Source organism: Oncorhynchus masou, chromosome 6, assembly GCF_036934945.1.
Source record: "Oncorhynchus masou masou isolate Uvic2021 chromosome 6, UVic_Omas_1.1, whole genome shotgun sequence".
Classification (NCBI taxonomy): domain Eukaryota; kingdom Metazoa; phylum Chordata; class Actinopteri; order Salmoniformes; family Salmonidae; genus Oncorhynchus; species Oncorhynchus masou.
Window position 1 is genome coordinate 74,752,865 of NC_088217.1, and position 24,075 is coordinate 74,776,939.

Sequence of the window (24,075 nt, forward strand, 5' to 3'; positions counted from 1 at the left end):
GCAGTCTGATTTTATAGAGCAGTCTGACTGAGCAGCAGCAGGCCCGTAATCATTCATTCAAACATTACTTTTGTGCATTTTGCCAGCAGCTCTTCGCAAGCACTGTGTTGTTTATGACTTCAAGCCTATCAGCCTAATGGCTGGTGTAACCAATGTGAAATGGCTAGCTTGTTAGCGGGGTGCGCGCTAATAGCGTTTCAAACATCGCTCGCTTTTAGATTTGGAGTAGTTACTCCCCTTGCGCTGCAAGGGCCGCGGCTTTTGTGGAGCGATGGGTAACGATGCTTCGAGTGTGGCTGTTGTCGATGTGTTCCTGGTTCGAGCCCAGGTAGGGGCGAGGAGGGGGATGGAAGCTATATTGTTACACTGGCAATAGTATAGTGCCTATAAGAACATGCAATAGTCAAAGGTATATGAATTACAAATGGTAGAGAGAGAAATAGTCCTATAAATACTATATTAACTACAACCTAAAACCTCTTACCTTCGAATATTGTAGACTCATGTTAAAAGGAACCACCAGCGTTCTCATGTTCTGAACAAGGAACTTAAACGTTAGCTTTTTTACATGGCATATATTACTTTTTTCTCCAACACTTTGTTTTTGCATTATTTAAACCAAATTTAACATGTTTCATTATTTATTTGAGGCTAAATTGATTTTATTGATGTTTTATATTAAGTCAAAATAAGTGTTAATTCAGTATTGTTGTAATTGTCATTATTACAAATTTAAAAAATTGGCCGATTAATCGGTATCGGCTCCTTTGGTCCTCCAATAAATCGGTATCGGCGTTGAAAAATCATAATCGGTCGCCCTCTAATATGCATACATCTCACTGTCAAATCAAATGTATTTGTCCCAAACACAATTTACAGGAGGTATAAAAGATGCAGCGAAATGCTTATGTCCTAGCTCCCACAACAATGCAGAACATTAACCAGCAATCAATAATAACAATGCAGTACATAAACCAGTGATTAATAATAACAATGCAGTACATTAACCAGTGATTAATAATAACAATGCAGTACATTAACCAGTAATTAATAATAACAATAACATACATTAACCAGTGATCAATAATAACAATGCAGTACATTAACCAGTGATCAATAATAACAAAGCAGTACATTAACCAGTGATCAATAATAACAATGCAGTACATTAACCAGTGATCAAAAATAACAAAGCAGTACATTAACCAGTGATCAATAATAACAATGCAGTACATTAACCAGTGATCAATAATAACAATGAGAAGAGTCCAAAATAGTAGATGTAATAGAGGTATTTGCACATTAATAATGGACTGGATTTTACACAGTATTTACTAATATTAAGTGGGTAGTGAGATCAATAGTATATAATAGAACAGCAGTGTTGACTGTGTGTGTGAGAGTTCTGTGTGTGTGTGTGTGTGTGTGTGTGTGTGTGTGTGTGTGTGTGTGTGTGTGTGTGTGTGTGTGTGTGTGTGTGGATATGTGGGTAGTCAGTGCAAATAATTTCTATGGCCCATATATAGTCTCTCCGGTGCAAATAGTCTCTAATTTGCAGGTCGGTGCAGGGAGAGCTAGGTTGAGTTTTTCAGCAGTCTGATGGCCTGGTGGTAGAAGCTGTCTCGGAGCCTGTTGGTCCGTGACCCGATATTCTAATACCGCTTGCCGGTTGGTAACAGAGTGAAAAGTCTGTGGCTCGGGTGACTGGAGTCCTTGATGATCTTTTGGGCCTTCCTCAAGCACCACCTGGTGTAGATGTCCTGAAAGGCAGGAATGTCGCCCAAAGTGATGTATTAGGCCCTCTATAGGGCCTTCTGGTTTCGGGCGAAGCAGTTGCCGTACCAGGCTGTCGAATGTGCAGCTGTAGATATTCATTAGGACCCGAGAACCCATGCCAAATTTCTTCAGGCGCCTACGGTGGTAGTGTAATCGGACCATGTCAGGTTCTCTGTGATGTGGACGCTGAGAAACTTGGAGCTTTTGACCCTCTCCACTGCAACCCTGTCAATGACAATAGGGGAGGGCTCCTCCCCCTGTTTCCTGTAGTCCACTATCAGCTCCTTGGTTTGGCTGACGCTGAGGAAGAGGCTGTTTCCCTGGCACCACAGGGAGCAGAGGAGGGGGCTGAGCATGCACCCGTATGGGGCCCCCGTGTTGAGGGTCAGCGTGGCAGAGGTGTTGTTGCCAACCCTCACCACCTGGGGTCTGCCTGTCAGGAAGTCCAGGATCCAATTGCAGATGGTCCTCATACCCAGGGCCTTGAGCTTAGTGTCAAGCTTGAAGGGGACTATGGTGTTGAACGCTGAGCTGTAAGCAATGAACAGCATTCTCACATAGGTGTTCCTCTTGTCCAGGTGGGAGAGGGCAGTGTGTAGTGCAATGGTGATTGCGTCATCTGTGGATCTGAGTGGGTCCAGGGTGTCAGGTAAGGTGGAGCTGATGTGGTCCTTGACCCGCCTGTTGAAGCACTTCATGATGACAGAAGTGAGTGCTACAGGATGTTAGCAGTTGATGTTATTCTTCAACAACACAGACCCCAAAGCAAATCAGGGGGGGAAATAGATTTATTCAAAGCGAACATTTCATATTTGTTATGCTTGAAAGTGGATGTTCGATGTTCATTCTTCCCTGTTCTCATTGTTTCTCCACTGAGACAGGATGTAGTTTATACCGACGCCTAGCCTGTGGTAGACTAACTAGAATTCACTGCAGTAACATTGGGCCAATGGCCAAATACAAAGTATCCTGTTTCAGGCTTCAATGTATAGATAGTTTGGACCAATGAGAACTTGCCACATGCAGCTATGAGTCCTGAACTGGAACCCATACACAGATTCTAAACAGATGCTGAACTGAAAAACAACTCGCTCCATTGATCTCTAGTTCTCTGAGTTTTGTATTTTGAATACTCCAGCGAGCTGATCTGCACATGTTCTGAGGACGCGGCCGGGGATGGCGTCTGGGCCGGCTGCTCTGTGAATATTCACATGCTGGAAGGTCCTACTCACATCAGTCACAGAGATTGAGAGCTCAGTCCTCTACAGCAGTAGGGGGCCTCGTATAGGGATCAATGTTGATTACCTCGAAAACGAGCCTACAGAAGAGGTTGTTTAGCTTGTCTAGGAGAAAGGCATCTGTGTTCGCCATGCTGATAGTTTTCCCCTTGTAGTCTTGTAATGGTTTGTAGTCCTTGCCACATGCGTCTAGCACCAGAGCCGTCTAAATGTAATCCCTGTACTGTCTCTTTTCGTCTTTTGTTTTATTTCTGGAGGTCGTAGCTGGTCCTTTTCTATTCATCCATATTCCCAGAAATCCAAGTTGAATACGCTGGTTTGCGCTCTCAGTTTTGCACGGATGTTGCTATTGAACTACAGTTTCTGTTTGGGATATGTGTGAATAGTCATTGTTGGGATAACATCCTCTATGCATTTCCCGATGAACCCTGTGACTGAGTCTGTGTACTCGTTGATGCTATTGTCAGAGGCAACCCAGAAATTGTCTCTGTCTTGTAGCATAAATTCTGATTGGTCAGACCAGCGTTTAACAAATCTTACCATGGGTTTTCCTGTTTTCATTTCTGTTTGTTGACTTGTAGGATCAGAATGAAGGCGTGGACTGATTTTCCAAAGGGGGTTGAAGGAGGGCTTTGTGCCCGTCTCGGGAATGGAGAATGGTCCAACTTATTTTTCCTGCAAGAGGCAAGAGATGTGTTGGTGGAATTTTGGGAATTTCCTTAGATTTATTATGTTAAAGTCCCCGACAACGAATGTGGACTCGAGATATGCTGTTTCCAATATGTTCATATTCCTGTGTGATTCCTTGAGTGCAAGTCTGGTGTCGACTTGAAAAATATTTTTCATGGAAATCAAATGTCAATTAAAGCCAATTTGGTACATTTCACATACAAGAAATACCTACAATTACTATTATCTTCATTTGAAAGAGTTTTGTCACATAACTTTTAACCTTCTGACGACAGTGGAACCAGAGTTTCCTTTCGAATGGTTATTGAACACCAGCCACTGATGCATCACGTTGTCTGTTGTCACTGGCTTTCTGTCTGTGTGTGTGTGTGTGTGCTGCGGCAGGCACGGTAACATTAGGCTTTTGACAGATGAGCCAGGCATGGCTGTCAAAGTGACACTGTTTGTGAATGAGTGTGTATGCCTGCGTGCGTGCTTGTGTGCATCGAATGCATGCGCTTCTTGATAGTGGTTTGTGTCAGAATAAATTCTCCACTGCCATAGCCAACAGTGCAAACCCCTCCAACAGAGAGAGGAGTCACCAGTTAAGAGTTCTGCTGATGCTAATTATCTGACGATAGCCACCCTGATAATCCTCCAAAAAAGGAAAAGCCGGGCGACTGCGTGTTGGTGAGATGGGGGTCAGAAAGGCCCGCTCCAAACAGGAGTTGGCTCAGATTAAAAACTGCTGTCAGCAGAGCACAGCCTGTCTCTACTACTGAACAGCACCATTCTGAAATAACCCCAACCTCCATATTGAACTGTAAATGCATGGGATCAGTTTGGACGTCAAAGGTGTCAAGTCTTTCACACTTCACATCAGGCACTGCCAGCTCAGGCGGGTTTTTCATCCAACAAAAAAATCTACATGAAGGGATACAGACACACCAAGTAAAAGGACATTATTGACAGTTTGCAATTATTTCATTCATGCCTGAAATTATAAGGAATTTAAAAAATGTGTTTACTTTAATATTGCTAATAATATTTTACAATTTGGTAAAACATGACAAAAACCATTGGTTAATTACAGACTAATTTGGAGTCTAAAATAGCTCTACTTTGAATTCAATGTGGATTTCATTCTGGTGGAATTCACACAGGTTGTCTAAACACTCAAACAGTGGATCAATATGGCCATCGATCTGTGGCATTGAGACTGAGCCAGACGTGTCGAGGGGGCAAGAGATTCTCACTAACGTTCCCCAGTCTACCTCTGAGGAGCCCCCTCCTCCACACACACACACACACACACACACACTCTCAAAATATAAATAACTCCAACCAAACTACACCACACATATTTCAGTCTCTTTGCTCCCGAGACATTTGTGCTTTTGGAAGTTGGAATAAGCTGTTAGTTTAACTCTATGAGGACATCCATTACAGTTCTCGGAGTGAATGTCAAGCCAGCTAGGCAGTCAGCGTAACATCATCACAGCTTCTCAGACTGAACTGATGCCGTCGATTCCTTTGAATAATTCATTGGGACTGAGTGATAAGATGGCCTCTGATGCAGCTCTGAGACTGAGGGGTAGATTTGGAAAAGTCCAAACTTTACAAGAACCAGCCCGTGACTGACTGATCAATATATGTTTCAGACAACTCACTCATGATATCACACCACAAGAAGAGGAAAGACACAGATACTTGCTTCACTGACAAAGAAAATATCTTTAATGTCATTAGTCATAATTTCATCTCTTATCCTCTATTTTCCCTTTTGTTTTATAATAACTGTTTTAGTATTACATCAAATTAGTGGGGAGGAAATAAAGAAATTCTTATGTTAAGTATAATTACAATTGACTAAAAGAATATCAATCATCGCTTATTTCCATTTCACAGAGAGACCAGGTTAGTCAATTCCTCAAACAATTTCCAGACAGGTATTTGGAAGCATCAAACTAAACAGGCAAAACCGCGGCGATTACAAAACGCCTACCTCCTACTTAATATGGCATCTCGGAGGATGGAGCGTGATGGGGGGTAGCAATAAGCCAGACGGTGTCTCAGAGGAATAAGAGAGAGCAGATTTAATGTAATCATAAGGGAAGCTCATCTTTCAGGGAACAGTAATAATGAGCAATCAATAAGGGCCCTAACAGAGTTAGAGAGAGTACCTGACAGCAGCTGTAGGCCTGTTAACAGGCAGCGTCGGCTCTCATATTACTGGGGTGGGTGCACCGTGACACACACACACACACACACACACGAGCACACGTAAACACACACACCTCTGGTGACACCCACCAGCAGTGTGTCAGTCTCTATCGATCTCTGGCTTTAATCACATTCACCGTTAATGTACCCGAAAGGTGTTAGAGTGGTCTAAGCTGTACTACAGATAAACCAGTGTGAAGCGGATATTAGAAACACACTTTTCGTGTGAGCACCGTCAAACGTTTGACCAGTATCTCACTTCAAAAAACAAGGACATTGATTTGAATGAGAACGCCTAAAATGGCTTCGTAATGGTAAAAGTGAAAGAGTGCAATGAACCTTAACGGTGCTGAGGAGATGACATCATTAGCTTCGGTGAAAATATCTGACCCTAAATCAGTTGCTATGGGCAACGTCTACCTCCTTCCTCTGGACAACACAGTACTGCAATAAGTCAGTCATCTCCTACCTTACGGTGAACACACTTTCAGACAATCAGAGAGAGAGAGAGAGAGAGAGAGAGAGAGAGAGAGAGAGAGAGAGAGAGAGAGAGAGAGAGAGAGAGAGAGAGAGAGAGAGAGAGAGAGGAAAATAAAGGAAAGGAAAGGAAATGCGACACACCACTTGACTGACCCTCCAAGACCAGGTTCACATTAACCCAATTACAACATGATAGCCCAGGTAGCCTAGCTCTACACATTAACCCAATTACAACATGATAGCCCAGGTAGCCTAGCTCTACACATTAGCCCAATGACAACATGATAGCCCAGGTAGCCTAGCTCTACACATTAACCCAATTACAACATGATAGCCCAGGTAGCCTAGCTCTACACATTAGCCCAATGACAACATGATAGCCCAGGTAGCCTAGCTCTACACATTAGCCCAATTACAACATGATAGCCCAGGTAGCCTAGCTCTACACATTAACCCAATTACAACATGATAGCCCAGGTAGCCTAGCTCTACACATCAGCCCAATTACAACATGATAGCCCAGGTAGCCTAGCTCTACACATTAGCCCAATGACAACATGATAGCCATGCTAGCCTAGCTCACACCCAATTACAAATCAAATGTTACTGGTCCCTAGACATATTTTGCAGATGTTATCGCAGGTGCAGTGAAATGCTCGTGTTTCTAGCTACAACAGTGCAATATACGTAATAATACACACAAATCCCCAAAATAAAAATTAAGAAATAGAACGAGCAATGTCAGAGTTGAGAGTATTTTTTATTTAACCTTTATTTAACTAGGCAAGTCAGTTAAGGACAAATTCTTATTTACAATGACCGCCTAGGAACAGTGGGTTAACTGCCTTGTTCAGGGGCAGAACGACAGACTTTAACTTGTCAGCTCAGGGATTCAATCTAGCAACCTTTCGGTTACTGGCCCAACGCTCTAACCACTAGGCTCCCTGCCGCCCCGAGCTATATATAAATATATACAATGTATATAATGTTGTATATTGACCGTATGGACATCAAAGGTGTGAAATTAATATCAAAGGTGTGTACAGCAGTAGTTATATAAAATGAGCCTTGACTAGAAACAGTATATAGATATGAAATGGGTAAAACATTATGTAAACATTATTAAAGGGAGCAAGTGTTCAATGACCATGCTACACGACACATGTACCTATGTGAACAAGGCTAGCTGGGCTTGCATGTTGTAATCCACTACAGGTACCTGTGTAAGCTGGAGGATGGAGCAACATGCTAGCCCAGCTAGCCTTGCTCACACAGGTAATAATCTTCCCAGTGTGAAATAGTTCCCAGTTAAATAATTGCACGCACATCTCTTTATGTGGATGGCTGAGCTCGTCTCTTCATGTGGATGGCTGAGCTCGTCTCTTCATGTGGATGGCTGAGCTCGTCTCTTCATGTGGATGGCTGAGCTCGTCTCTTCATGTGGATGGCTGAGCTCGTCTCTTCATGTGGATGGCTGAGCTCGTCTCTTCATGTGGGTGGCTGAGCTCGTCTCTTCATGTGGACGGCTGAGCTTGTCTCTTAATGGATGGCTGAGCTTGTCTCTTCATGTGGATGGCTTAGCTCGTCTCTTCATATGGATGGCTGAGCTTGTCTCTTAATGGATGGCTGAGCTTGTCTCTTAATGGATGGCTGAGCTCGTCTCTTCATGTGGATGGCTGAGCTCTTCATGTGGATGGCTGAGCTCTTCATGTGGATGGCTGAGCTCGTCTCTTCATGTGGGTGGCTGAGCTCGTCTCTTCATGTGGACGGCTGAGCTTGTCTCTTAATGGATGGCTGAGCTCGTCTCTTCATGTGGATGGCTGAGCTTGTCTCTTCATGTGGATGGCTTAGCTCGTCTCTTCATATGGATGGCTGAGCTTGTCTCTTAATGGATGGCTGAGCTTGTCTCTTAATGGATGGCTGAGCTCGTCTCTTCATGTGGATGGCTGAGCTCGTCTCTTCATGTGGATGGCTGAGCTATTCTCTTCATGTGGGTGGCTGAGCTCGTCTCTTCAAGTGGACGGCTGAGCTTGTCTCTTAATGGATGGCTGAGCTCGTCTCTTCATGTGGATGGCTGAGCTCGTCTCTTTATGTGGATGGCTGAGCTCGTCTCTTTATGTTGATGGCTGAGCTCGTCTCTTCATGTGGATGGCTGAGCTCGTCTCTTCATGTGGATGGCTGAGCTTGTCTCTTTATGTGGATGGTTGAGCTCCTCTCTTCATGTGGATGGTTGAGCTCCTCTCTTCATGTGGATGGCTAAGCTCGTCTCTTCATGTGGATGGCTGAGCTCGTCTCTTTATGTGGACGGCTGGGCTCGTATCTTAATGGATGGCTGAGCCCGTCTCTTTATGAGGATGGCTGGGCTCGTCTCTTAATGGATGGCTGAGCTTGTCTCTTCATGTGGATGGCTGAGCTTGTCTCTTTATGTGGACGGCTGGGCTCGTCTCTTCATGTGGATGGCTGAGCTTGTCTCTTTATGTGGACGGCTGGGCTCGTCTCTTTATGTGGACGGCTGGGCTCGTCTCTTTATATGGACGGCTGGGCTCGTCTCTTTATGTGGACGGCTGAGCTCGTCTCTTAATGGATGGCTGGGCTCGTCTCTTAATGGATGTCTGAGCTCGTCTCTTCATGTGGATGGCTGAGCTCGTCTCTTCATGTGGATGGCTGAGCTCGTCTCTTTATGTGGATGGCTGAGCTTGTCTCTTCATGTGGATGGCTGAGCTTGTCTCTTCATGTGGATGGCTGAGCTCGTCTCTTCATGTGGATGGCCGAGCTCGTCTCTTCATGTGGATGGCTGAGCTCGTCTCTTCATGTGGATGGCTGAGCTCGTCTCTTCATGTGGATGGCTGAGCTTGTCTCTTTATGTGGATGGCTGAGCTCGTCTCTTCATGTGGATGGCTGAGCTTGTCTCTTTATGTGGATGGCTGAGCTCGTCTCTTCATGTGGATGGCTGAGCTCGTCTCTTCATGTGGATGGCTGAGCTTGTCTCTTTTTTGTAGATGGCTGAGCTCGTCTCTTTACGTGGATGGCTGAGCTCGTGTGGATGTTTCTTCCACACCATGCCTCGACCTCGAAAAACTGTTCTGTGGGCATGTGCATTTGCTTCACACATCCGCCAATCAACGGTGGCCAGGAGTGTTGACTCTGACCAATCAGAAGCTTGTTGAGGCGTGAGTTCAGCATATAAATACTCGGACTCACGCATCAAAGTGCTGAGGGTTGATGTGAGGAGAGATTTTTTGCGATTGCAAAGACTTGGGCACCACGTTTTCGATTGACAGTGCATATAATTGTTTGTTAGTTAGTTAGCTAGCTATACAAACAAATGAAAATGGCACACCTCTGAGAACATGTCATCTTGACCAGTTTACAGCTAATTATGCTAGCTAGCTAAATCAAGAGCGAGGAGGTGTGAAAGAATCATCTGCACAAGCTCAGCCACCCACAGAGGTGCGTATGCAATTATTGACTGGGAACATTTCCACGCTGTGAATTTTTTTACAATATGACTCCACAATTGGAACGATTGAGAACTATTCCACCCTGGGAAAATGTGTACATGACAACCTGCAGTGAATTACAACATCCTAGCCCAGCTAGACTAGATCACACAGGTACCAGAGAGGTTGTTGCCTACATTGAGACCCGATCACTGGACACTTTAATAAATGGATCACTGGTCACCTTAAACAATGCCACTCTAAATAATTCCACTTAAATAATGTTTACATATATTACATAACTCATATCACATGTATATACTGTATTGAGAGCCAATCACTGGACACTTTAAAAAATGGATCACTAGTCACTTTAAATAATGCCACTTTAATAATGTTTACATATATTACATTACTCATATAACATGTATATACTGTATTATATACCATCTACTGCACCTTGCCTATGCCGCTCGGCCATCACTCTTCCATATACTTATATGTACATATTCTAATTTACCCCTTTAGATTTGTGTGTATTTGGTAGTTGTTGGGGAATTGTTAGAACACCTGTTAGATTTGAGGTATTCGGTAGTTGTTGGGAATTGTTAGATTACTTGTTAGATATTGCTGCACTGTTGGAACTAGAAGCACAAGCATTTCGCTACACTCGCATTAACATCTGCTAACCATGTGTATGTGACCAATAACATTTGATTTGATTTTTTTATAGAGGTGGGGGCAATTTTGAACTGTGTATTAAATTAGCTATTCAAACACATTCCTAAATTGACTTCAACCAAGAGAAATGAGGCTATGAGGCAGTGTCCAACATGGGAATCTCTTAAGATTACTTTTGTTTTCTATCCCACAGCACCACACATCACTGAGCCAGCCAGTGTATGCTGTGTGTGTGTGTGTGTGTGTGTGTGTGTGTGTGTGTGTGTGTGTGTGTGTGTGTGTGTGTGTGTGTGTGTGTGTGTGTGTGTGTGTGTGTGTGTGTGTGTGTGTGTGTGTGTGTGTGTGCATTAAGCCTGGGTAAACTACAGCACTCTCTCCCTGGGGAGCACTTACTCACTCCAAGAAAGCAGAGCTGGAGGATGGAGCTAAACAAGGGTTCATTGGCCAAAATATCTCCTCTACACACACACACACACACACACAAACACTTTCCCGTAAGCAATATCCCCTGAAGCACTCATCCACTGAGAATAGCCAAACAGCGGTGGAGCGAAGAAAAGACAGAGAGAATGAATGGAAACAGAGATAAGCGAGTCTAGTAGCTGGACTAGGTCCAGGGGAGCAGGGGAACAAACCACAGCCTGCCTCTACGACCACTTCTTACTGCGTCCGTAACATGTCAACCTAATGGCATGGACATGCAGCCAATTGATTTGTAAACCAATAGGCCTGTCCCTCTTGCACATTCAGATTACTAAGTTCACCGGTTCAGCACGAAATGAATAGTCTTCTCCAACACTCACTCTGACCACAGAGATGGTACTGGGGGGGGGGGCACTTGCATATCTTTATGTTCTAGATTGCTCATGCACATTAATCAGACATAGACGAATGCAAGTGCACATAAGTATGTAGATAGCCCATTCTATGTCAAGTTAACCTTGTTTTTCTTTTCATCAAAATAATAATTTGGCTGCTAAACATATAGTAATCTATATGATGTTTAATGGAAGCTCGGGATATTTGACAGTCTGAAAGATACTTTGTGGTCTTCAATGTGAAAATGGTGGAAAACCATGACCCCAGGACTGAATTAACGATCATCTCAGGTTATTTACAAGTGATAGAGTGTGGTTGATGATTGATGTGGCCGCACATGGATACTAAGCTCTAAATCTAATATCTATTAAATACAACCGTACAATATCTCTCCCTGACCACCGGCACAGTACAAAGGATTCAACTATAGTTGCGAGAGGTGAGAATAACTTCATATTATCCACAGTCCGAGCACATTTCACTCATGTCTGTATTCAAGTGAATCGCCATGAAAATCCCTTTATCTACGAAGGCACTGTAGTCCATATTGGACAGTGCTGCTATTATGGTCTGTCGAGGTCCGTCTACCCCACGCTACGCGGCCCTCTCTTTTTTCACTAATGCCTCCACACTGACTCCTCTGTCTCACTGTTAAGTGGGGAAACATTCATTTCAAATGCTTGAAGATATGAGAGAGACTACGATTGATTTGCCTTAGGTGACCTATAAACTTACAGTATTAAGGATTAGATGTAGTCTTTAATCACGTTATTCAGGTGTGGCCTAAAAACCAAGGGATTGCCAAATCAGATATTTGGTACTGTCGTTCCACGCATGTGCGAACACACAATGAAAGTCCTACTTAAAGATAGCACTTAACTACTCTAATCTCCTAATACACATACATTTTCCCTCGTGTTAGGATGATTTCACACCCCTGTAATCGTTCGGGGGAGGGCTGGAGAAATACGGCATTATGAGCATTGTGCCTGGGAGACCACAATGAGCATACAGATTACAGAAACAAGCTGTTTAGCAGGTAGACATCTCAGAGCTTAACTCTATATCTCAGCTAGACTATAGCAAGTCATAGGAGAGAGTCTTAATTGTGCTAACAGAACACCACATAACCATATTCATAATGATACTATTGAAATCAGACTAACTTCCGGAAAATGTGTAATATCAGGAAATCTACACATTTAAGGTACAGAAGCTAACTGTTTGTCTTGTCTAGACCCTGATCTTACCTATCTTATGTCTGAACCAACCCAGTATGTAATGTGCTACTAATGAACGAGCAGACCCATTGGCAGGCAGGCGGGCATCTCTAATTCTCCTTCACAGGCGATCATGTTGCAGCGGAGAGCCAGATCAATACCATTTGCTCGATACAAGGGAGGACTGGAATCCATAAAAGCGCTTTTATTGAGTAATTAAACACCCATTACAGTCCCAGGCAGCCAAACAATAAATTTGATAATCCTCTAATATGCAGATCCACAGTGGTGATTAATACCCGGGTGAATGCATGGCCAGGGTGACATAAAGGCTCTAGACGAGATGACACTATGCTAAGGGATAGCCTAGCGAGCTAATACCGTACTGTAAACAGGACTGAACTGCCTTCCAAGGGAGCAGAGATTCTAGTGCTTACAGAACAAATTAAAGGGTGTGGTACTGTACCCAGCTAGCACAGAGCATTCCCGTAACATTCCCGAAAGGTTCTCCTTTGGTTTTCCTACAACGTTCTTGGAATCAAAATGTGTTGGGCTGGGTAGTACATTCTAAAGGTTGTGTATGTTGTTAAGAATATTCTGCTATTAGAATTATTAGTGGAGAATGCTGGGGAAAGTTGTCTGTAGCAAATAACTGGGTTACATTGCAAAATTCATGGGAAGAGAGGGATAACTGGCACTGGCACAGGACAAATATGGGTCAGTTGAAATGTTGCAGTATCACGAGCTTCAATAAAACCCATTCTGGAGAACAGTAAGTGAACCTTTTGCTTTCTTAACAATACATTGTGTATTTAAAATGGTGCTTTGAAGTACAACCATAAAACTATCACCTATAGCCGTCTCTAAAATTACAAATGTGTTCGACCCTGAGATAAATCTACAGCTACCAGTTAGTGATGGGGGGGGGGGGGGGGGAATCGATACAGTTACATATCGGGATATTATTTTTGAAGATATTTCGCATCGTACCGTTTTGACAAAACTACAATATTATTTTTGCCCTAGTTGGCTGTACCTGCACTAAAACTCCAGTATTTTCCCTTCATAGCTTGTTCTCCATCTTCGAATCGCAATACATATAGAATCGTGAGAATTGCAAATACATATTGTATCGAAACCTAAGTATGGTGATAATATTGTACCGTGAGGTCCCTGCCAATTACCAGCCCTATCTACTACCACTTTCAAAATACTCACACCACTTTTCATAATATTGCAACAATGATTTAATTCCATTCATACGGCCCACCGCAGTCCTTTTTTAAACTTCTTTAAGGACCCATCCTTTCTACACTTTCACAACTCGTCAAAATACGCACAATCTCTCCCTTGTTGGAGAGCGTTTAGCCTTGTTGCGCCAACAATATGGCGCATCGGTAATTCTTCTTAAATATGAATGGTCCATTCAGTCTGCTCAATGGACTCTTCTGGCAAAACCCCCCTTTTCTATCCTGACAACAATATTCAGCGCAGCGCTCTTGGCAGTTTCCCGGCCAAAGTAACAAAAGAGGAACTCGAATACGTCGCTGACGGTTTCAAAAGCATTAAGCCCTCAGTGAAATGCCTAGTTCTTGGCGAAAGCAAAGTGATTTGACAACAATGGACAAATCATACAGTGGTTTATGAGCTTTGCAGGACACAACGGCAGTCTTTATTCCAAAGCACACATTAGTAATCATGTCATTGAGACCCCCCAGGGTTCTCATTGGCCTGGAGGAGTGTGGAGAACAGGATTAATGTGTGGACCGGGTGGAGGGTGGAGAACAGGATTAATGTGTGGACCGGGTGGAGGGTGGAAGTTGGCCAAGTCTCTCAATTCAACACTCTGTCTAAACGTGATGAGGTTCTTTTGCCATACACACTCTAAGAACAGAAACACATACAAGAACACACACACACACACACACACACACTGATTTTTGCATGTTTTCTATCTAATAAGACTAAAACAAGCGAGTGGTGAGTTACAAGTATAAGAGGATATAGTTTCTACATGTCAAACAAAACCTTCTGAAAATAATGGAAGAAATTGCATCGGTTGGGTTTGAAAAACAAATCTTCCTCTTTGACCCAAAACAACTCCCACGACTGATGCGCACCCAGTCTAAAGTCAATACCACGCGTGTATCTGCCTATATGGATAATGTATGAAACCAGGTTGAGGAGCTCAGAGCTGCATCTCATTACCCAGTGCATACAGTACCATCCTTAGCAGAGTCTACATTCTCAAACACAGCCAAACCCGCACCCGACACAAACACACAAAAACTGATAGAGACTCTAACACACAAATTAGCAAGCACACACAAGACAAAAACATGCTTGCGTACACATTGCCACACACAGACACACACCCTTCCCAACAGGTCCCCCGCAGATCAACCTGATTATGCACACGCTTCTGCTGGACGCGGCACTTTACAAAACACCACTCTCCTCCGTCCTCGCTGTCTGTTTCTCTCCCCTCCCTCCCGGAGACAGGCCACAGGCTGCCGTGCTGGCCGTGCCGTACACACACACACATAACACACCCAGCCCAGCCACTCAAGGTCCTTTGTGCCACCCCCTGGCAGCCTGCCAAGCTGTCAGACACACACACACACACACAGCTCTGCGGAGAGAGGGGCTGGGTGAATGAATATGCCAGGCAGGGACTTACTTGACCGCGGCTGACAAGAGAAAGAGAGAGAGAGAAAGAGAGAGAGATTGCGCGATTCTCCAATGATCGTCTGCCTAATCAAGCTGTACACCAGCCGAGACGCACAGAGTAAGATATAGGATCAGATCACAGGCAGATGAGAGATGACTCAATTCTCTCTCTCTCTCTCTCTCTCTCTCTGCTGCTGTCTTTTTCACTCCCCCCAGCAGCCCTGAAAAAAGCAGTCATCGTTTAATAACTGGTTCTCTCATCAGGAAATTCGCATATCAACGCACCGTTTAAACTCAGATGTCCATATCAATAACTTAATTAGAACCATCGAAGGTCTCATTTGAAAATACAATGTACAGGATAAGCCGTGGTCTATAGTGGATCTAACGAAGCCGAATATCCGGTAGTGGGACGTTAGCTTTAATAAGTCTTTAGCATATTTCACTTCCCCATCATCTCGGTAGAATGTGTTAATATCTAGGAGAATCTTAGCCACGGGTAGTATGGAGAGATTGAGCAGGAGAGAAGCCACGCGGGGTGAGAAATGACTGATTAAAATTCTGGATGGGCAGTGAAAAAAGGAGGGGAGAAATCCATAGCTTCGATTTGATTAAACCTATGAAAATGGCACATGGCATAAAGAACAGGGGAACTTCAAACACTTTGAGGACTTGCCAAACACAGGGAAGATATTCTTTTAATTCCTGTATTCACACCAAGGTGAACTTAGCCGAACTCGGGATGAAGAAACAGTGCGATGTTCCTGAGATGTGTGCTGACTGTCTCAGTGTTCACAGATGAGTATAATTGCATGATGGGTAAAGTGTTTTAAACGGTGGATGGTCACTAGTGGACTGTTGTCTGACACTGCTTCTCCTTCCAGGCCCCATACCGATCCCTTTACTTGCCTACTAATTACTTTACTTGCCCACACATCTCAAGACACACCTGAGCTCTCACACGTGTCTTTCTGCACCAATTACAACAACGTCAGAAAAAAAACTCCCTAAAACCCACTTGTAATGTTGAATGATGGGGAAAGTATTTTACATTAAAAGAAAAATTATAACAATAGATTTTACAATAATGGGGCCCACTTAAAATAGCATACTCAAAATACTAAATAGGCTAATGAATACAAAGTGCAGATTATCGTCACCATAATGAAAACATTCACACATACAAAAAAGATATCCCTCCCCTTATTACTGGGTATATGGTGATACCTAAAGTACTGTGCCTTCAGAAAGTATTCAAACCTCTTGACTTACACTGTTCCACATTCCGCTGTGTAACAGCTTGAATTCAAAATGGATTACATTTATTTATTTTTCATTTGTACACAATACCCCATAATGACAAAGTGAAAACATGTTTTTAGACAGTGTTTGCAAATGTATTGAAAATTAAATACATTCATTTCTGATTTACATAAGTATTCACACCCCTGAGTCTACAATTTGTAGAAGCACCTGCAAAGATTACAGCTGTGACTCTTTCTGGTTTCGTCTCTAAGAGCTTTGCACACCTGGATTGTGCAACATTTGCCCATTATTCTTTTAAAAATTAATTAAGCTCTGTCAAATTGGTTGTTGGTCATTGCTAGACAATAATTTGTAGCTCTTGCAATACATTTTCAAGTAGATTTAAGTCAAAACTGTAACTTGGACACTCAGGAACATCCATTGTTATCTTGGTAAGCAACTCCAGTGTAGATTTGGCCTTGTGTTTTAGGTTATTGTCCTTCTGAAAGGTGAATTCTTCTCTCAATGTCTGGTGGAAAGCAGACTGAATCAGGTTTTCATCTAGGATTTTGCCTGTGCTTAGCTCAATTCTATTTATGTTTTATCCTGAAAAACTCCCCAGTCCTTAACGATTACAAGAATACCCATAACATGATACAGCCACCACTATGCTTGAAAATATGGAGAGTGGTACTCAGTAATGTGTTGTATTAACACACAAAATGAATTGCTTTGCCACATTTTATGCAGCATTACTTTAGTGCCTTATTGCAAACAGGATACATGTTTTGGAATATTATTATTCTGTACATGCTTCCTTCTTTTCCCTCTGTCAGTTAGGTTAGTGTTGTTGAGTAAATACAATGTTTTTGATCCATCCTCAGTTAGGTTAGTGTTGTTGAGTAAATACAATGTTTTTGATCCATCCTCAGTTAGGTTAGTGTTGTTGAGTAAATACAATGTTTTTGATCCATCCTCAGTTAGGTTAGTGTTGTTGAGTAAATACAATGTTTTTGATCCATCCTCAGTTAGGTTAGTGTTGTTGAGTAAATACAATGTTTTTGATCCATCCTCAGTTAGGTTAGTGTTGTTGAGTAAATACAATGTTTTTGATCCATCCTCAGTTAGGTTAGTGTTGTTGAGTAAATACAATGTTTTTGATCCATCCTCAGTTAGGTTAGTGTTGTTGAGTAAATACAATGTTTTTGATTCATCCTCAGTTAGGTTAGTGTTGTTGAGTAAATACAATGTTTTTGATTCATCCTCAGTTAGGTTAGTGTTGTTGAGTAAATACAATGTTTTTGATTCATCCTCAGTTAGGTTAGTGTTGTTGAGTAAATACAATGTTTTTGATTCATCCTCAGTTAGGTTAGTGTTGTTGAGTAAATACAATGTTTTTGATCCATCCTCAGTTAGGTTAGTGTTGTTGAGTAAATACAATGTTTTTGATCCATCCTCAGTTAGGTTAGTGTTGTTGAGTAAATACAATGTTTTTGATCCATCCTCAGTTAGGTTAGTGTTGTTGAGTAAATACAATGTTTTTGATCCATCCTCAGTTAGGTTAGTGTTGTTGAGTAAATACAATGTTTTTGATCCATCCTCAGTTAGGTTAGTGTTGTTGAGTAGAAATTCCTGAGCAGTTTCCTTCCTCTCCGGCAACTGAGTTAGGAAGGACACCTGTACCTTTGTAGTGATGAGGTATATTGATACACCATCCAAGGTGTGTTTCAAATGTGTGCTTGTTTTATTATGTGACTTCTTAAGCACATTTTTACTCCTTATTTTTACTCCTTATTTACTTATTTAGACTTGCCATAGAAAAGGGATTGAATACTTATTGACTCAAGGCATTATAGCTTTCCATTTTTTTATTAATTTGTAAAAATGTCAGAAAACATAATTCCACTTTGACATAACGGGGTATTGTGTGTGGGCCAGTGACAACAAATCTAAATTGAATTCATTTTAAATTCAGGCTGTAACACAACAAAATGTAGAAAAAGTAAAGGGGTGTGAATACTTTCTGAGGGCAATGTACTGTATATATGCTCCTAGACCAGATACAGTAACAAGTATTACTGTACTAAACCAGATACTGTACATCAGGAGGCCTCTTTCTCTCTTAAACCCCCACAAGACACAGGGCTGTCAGCACTCAGAATGATAACAGTATGATGACAGAGGGGAAGAACAAACAGATCACCGTTCAAATGGCTAGAGGAAGGATTTAGGCATTTGTCTCTGGGACTATCATACTTTCCAAAAGAATGCCTTTGCCCATACACTGTCAGTCAGAGGAACACCAAACACACAAAAACATCTAAACAGACAGCCAGAGCTGACAGATGGATCCAAAGAAATGAAGGAGGAGGAAGACGAGGAGGGGGTGCAGGAGGAGAGCGAGGAGGGGCAGGCTGGATGTCAAGGATTTACGGATTGGCGGCCGTTCATCTTTGCAGCAGCAGAACGAATGCTTCTTCGTCTCACAGACAGTATAGCAACAGACAGCTGCCTCCCGTTTCCAGCGCTGTGTGCCTCTCTAACTTAGATCACTGAGAGGGTTGTCAGCACACACAGAGAGACACGCACAAAGACAACATAGCCAGCTGCCACAAGTCCAGGGACTAGTTTTTGGAGAGAGAGTGAGGGGGGGGGGGGGGAGGGATTTGCATGAGCCAGGCTCCCTTGGGGTCATTCCTCGCTCGCTGAAATGGGGAGAGCACAAAAGACAACACTTAACATATTTGCTAAAAGATGACAACCCTGCCTAGATCTCATTTGAAGCCGGCCTTTGTCAGGAGCTGCAGACGAGAGAAGTCCACTGATATTTGCGCGCGAGAGAGAGAGAGAGAGAGAGAGAGAGAGAGAGAGAGAGAGAGAGAGCGTCTGACAAGTGTCTCTTTCTTTAACATTACAAGGAATCCATCTACATACATCTTCCTGAGCAGTAATTCCCCAGGGTTCAGTATATGTAAGGGAGTCATTTTGGAACGTTAATAAGAGAGAGGGCTTCTTTAATGGTAAACATTACAGACGGATAGAAACTGTCAGGCTAATTCCTGTCTTTAGTCCCACAGGGAATAGTCCAGCTAGCCTTAACGCCAAACCGCTCTCTGTATTCACTCTGAGTCAGAGGGAAAATCACTAGCTAGATAAACAAAGTAATCGCGAGGAGACTGTTATATATTAGTGTCTCTGTTTGTGAAGACCGTTTTCTTGAACCCTCTCTAATATCTCTACTTTCCCCTTCATTATCTCTTTGAGCAACTATTACGGCGCTTCTGACAAAGACATAAAATGAGACAATATGTACATAATGAGGGGAATCATTGGTGCTGTCAGTTTCAGTTTCTAATATAGTAGGGATGTGTAGTGGATAGTGATCTTTAGTGTTTAGATCTTTAGTACAACATGATAATACTATGTGAGAGTGAATGCACACACGCACACACATACATCCAACACACCCACACACGCACACACATACATCCAACACACCCACACACACACACACATACATCCAACACACCCACACACGCACACACATACATCCAACACACCCACACACGCACACACATACATCCAACACACCCACACACGCACACACATACATCCAACACACCCACACACGCACACACATACATCCAACACACCCACACACGCACACACATACATCCAACACACCCACACACGCACACACATACATCCAACACACCCACACACGCACACACATACATCCAACACACCCACACACGCACACACATACATCCAACACACCCACACACGCACACACATACATCCAACACACCCACACACATACATCCAACACACCCACACATACCCCCCCCTCCCCCGTCCCACACACACAACTCTCATTACATCAGCAACAGCCAGTAGCCAGTATAAATGACACAGGGTATAAGTCATTCTCTGTGCCTGTAGCCTCCACAACTTCCCTCTCTCTGTCAATTTATCAGGAGAACCACCGGGTAGAAACACCACTAAGAGACTACTCGGTGCACACCAGCTATCCATCACTACACTAAATGACGTAGAACGTCAACTTCCTTATTTAGGAAATAACCAAATTAAATTCAGTAAATATCAGTACAGATAGTTGTCCTGATTCTTTTTTTTTAATGAATAAATCGTGTTTAATGTTCACACGGGCTTTTGCCTTGACTTATGCGACAAGAGACCACTCATCTGTAGGGGCCCAAACGGAGATATTTGGATTTGCAAACAGGTTCCATGATGTGCGTAATAGAATCGAAAACAGAATACAGATGTACTGTATAAATCAAGCAAAATACATTTGAGAATGAATCAAACAACAGCACTATAGCAAGGGGGACATTTTTACAATGCAGCGGAAATATCTCCATCTGAAACCGTCTTCATCTTCATTCCAGAGAAGTTCTTGGCTGTATTAGCCCACACTATAACAAGCTGCATTATGTGGGCTAATCTAATGAAAACTAATCTATTCTATCATTCAGCAAATATACAGTGGATTTACATGAAATGAATGAATTAGTAAAGTAAGGGGGTGGAAAAGGATAATCAATCGACATATGTGACCACGAGCTGTGGTGCGTTTCAGAGAGAGAGAGAGACAGAGAGGCTAATATTAACATTCATCTCTATACTAAGGTATAAAACAACAAGTGAAAACAGTGACAAATTAACATGACAAATTAACAAAATGTTGATGTTGAAGAAAGCAGGCTAAGTCCTTATTTGTTATTTCTCAGGAACACACAGAGAAATACAAATTAGACTTGGTGCATAACATTCTGTCTGGCCTACCTTGTGATGACTGTTCCACTACATTATCGAAAGAACAAACACTCTTTTTTGGTGACTTAAAAAAAGTTCATTCTTGTTCCTTTTGAATCGCACACCTCACATTACAGTTTGTACGGATCAACGTCACAAAGCCAGTCCAGAAATGGGATAAGGCCCAAATCTTCTACAATCACATATTCAGGACAAAGTGGAATTATTGTCATGCTCATTCGGGATATTTTGGTTTTGATGCAAAATATCTCAATAGTCTTTTATCAATTTGAATTATGTGTCTAATAGCCTAACTAGGCTAAATATTTCAGTGTTCCATGTTGATAAAGGCCTAATGGTGACAGATGACCTCTTAATGTGTTATTAATAGCTGCTTAAAACTTCGGTTTGTCATTTATGATGAGGTTAATAATAAATTACTATCTATAATTCTTATTTGTAGGGTAGGTTTCTGGTACAAGAAACATTCTATTAAAGCAAATTACTGATAAATGACTGATATATTGTGATTACATTACAGATTGTTTGCCACACGTGAGACTAACAAAAGCTAACCTTACAGTCTATTCTCCTAATCATTTGATTATACTCATTTACTAGTAGCATATCCATAATAACAACGTTTGAAGATTAGTATAACACGTGTACCGGTATATTAGTCATAATTTAAGCAGACTAATATATTCTGAATATAGCCTACAAAACAAGTGGACCTGGGAGACATTCCTGTTAGCCTACTATTGCCAAAGCACAGCGTGTGAAAGGGGTTCTGGGTGCAGCAATTCAGAAAACATATCGGCGTCATAGTGATGTGCATTCAAAACCAGCACAGACAGACAGACGTCAAGGGTCGGTTTGCTTCACGGCGACCATCTGATGCGAGGCATATTCCATTAGGTATACTACAGTAATCATTTGTTTTCCGAGAGTGGCAACAATTCGGCCAAGATGGAGTATGATGCAAAATCATTTTGATATTTTAATCGTTTTAACTTGGATGATAAACCTAATAGCGTGGAAAAATCAACATGTAGGCCTACATTGCTAAACTCTCACAAAACAATGTACACGCATGCAACATATCTCATCGTACATCAATAATATTTCCTGACATTGTTTTAAAGAAACTGACACAAAACGCATGCTTGAAAATAAGCACGGTCAAAACAACCACAATTTAATAAATAACAACAACAGTTAATCAAATGAAAGATTGGGGGGAAAAAGAACCTACCATAGACGCTGCTGCTACTGATCATGTCTCGCTGCGAATAACGGGGAAGAAGAGGGGAGAGCATTGGAATTGGAATTTGGATGAGGAGGAATTCCAAAGGTTGTTTTACATAAGAAGCAATACTCTCCACTCTCACATTTCAGTTTAACGTGAGTCCTTCTAGTCAGGGCTACTCAATACTCATCTAACCTACATGCATACTATTACAGGGAAAGTGGACCCTGGTTGCAAAACGCTGTTGGATAGCGCTGTAGAGAGGGGGGGGATCATATGATGGTGCACCCACTTGGTTCACACCAGATCATTTGCGCATTGATTACTGTTATTATGTTATCGAGAAAGTTACATGTGGTGAATTCGCTCTCGCCTAATAAAAATACACAAGCTCTAGCATAGGCTACTCTCGTGCTTTAACAACAGATAGCGTGTCATAAGGACTGTGATATTGCATCCGCTCATGCGAACGATAAAATGCATATGGATGGATACTTGTTGTAATCACCGTGTGCATGTATAAAAGTTGGCTACTTTGAAACAATTCAAATATCCCCCCCCATGCACTGTCATTCGAACCGAGCAATAGCCCTTGGATCGCCTAAATAAGAACACAACATACCCATGCGGTTTTAAGTGCCACTAATCCAAAACGCAAATGCGCTACTTCACAATTCTAAAACGAACAAACTCGTTGATAAATGATTTGCAAAACCACTAAAACTTGTTTTTAACTGTGAATGCTTAAATCCCGTATGATCCATTGCGTCTCGGAGGGTGGTGGTGTCTTTACGGATAAAGCTCTTGGGTTCCTTGCTAAGGCAAGACTCGCCTAATATCGGCTACTTTAATTGCGGACATCTCGAAACTAGTTCTGGAAAGGCTTACCTGTATGTGCGACAGGTCGACCTCTGGGGTTAGAGCAACATCGATCCACGGTAGAGCTTGCTGATGAATGAGTGTGCGGTGGGTTAAGCGAGGCTGCCTGCGATTTAAAACCATTCCAAGTTAGCGCAGGCAACACTGACCACAGCCACTGCCATGTTGGAATTTCAAACCCTAAAACAGCTGCTTCGAAGACTGACCAGTATGCCTTGCATTGCGCATGCGTCTAGCTGCAAAGACCAGAAATTCAAAGTCCCGCGTAAAGGGGTAATTATGCAAGGTTATTATCTTGTTATAACAATAGACATCGAGGAGGCATTGTATTGGGAAATAAGCAGAAGCTCGTGATTGCGTTCAAGTAAAAGCTGCAGTAGACTATTGTAGGCTATGAGATTGGATCTGTCTAAGCAGATACTTTTAATCTATGTATCATTTATAATAGCGTGCTGATAAAAAAGAACAATTGAAAATAAGAAATCAATAACCATTGTCCCATATTTCGAGAACAATCTGGGAATGTAGCCTATCGTGTGAATGTGTGATTGCTGTGTGACACACGCGCGCTCACACACAGACACACGCACTCATTCCACTAGCCCTAGTGCTGTGTCTCCCAATGATAATTATAGCACCAATGTAGAATTATCTATCTGAGTCCTAATTAGAGCTGAGCTGTCCCAGTTAACACACTATCAGAGCAT

The 24,075-nt window shown here is 42.4% G+C and overlaps 1 pseudogene; it reads right to left on the bottom strand.

Annotated features, from left to right (window-relative positions):
- Window positions 1-23,552, bottom strand: part of LOC135541199 (fidgetin-like) — a 35,144-nt pseudogene extending 11,592 nt beyond the window's left edge.
- Window positions 23,553-24,075: the final 523 nt, after the last annotated feature.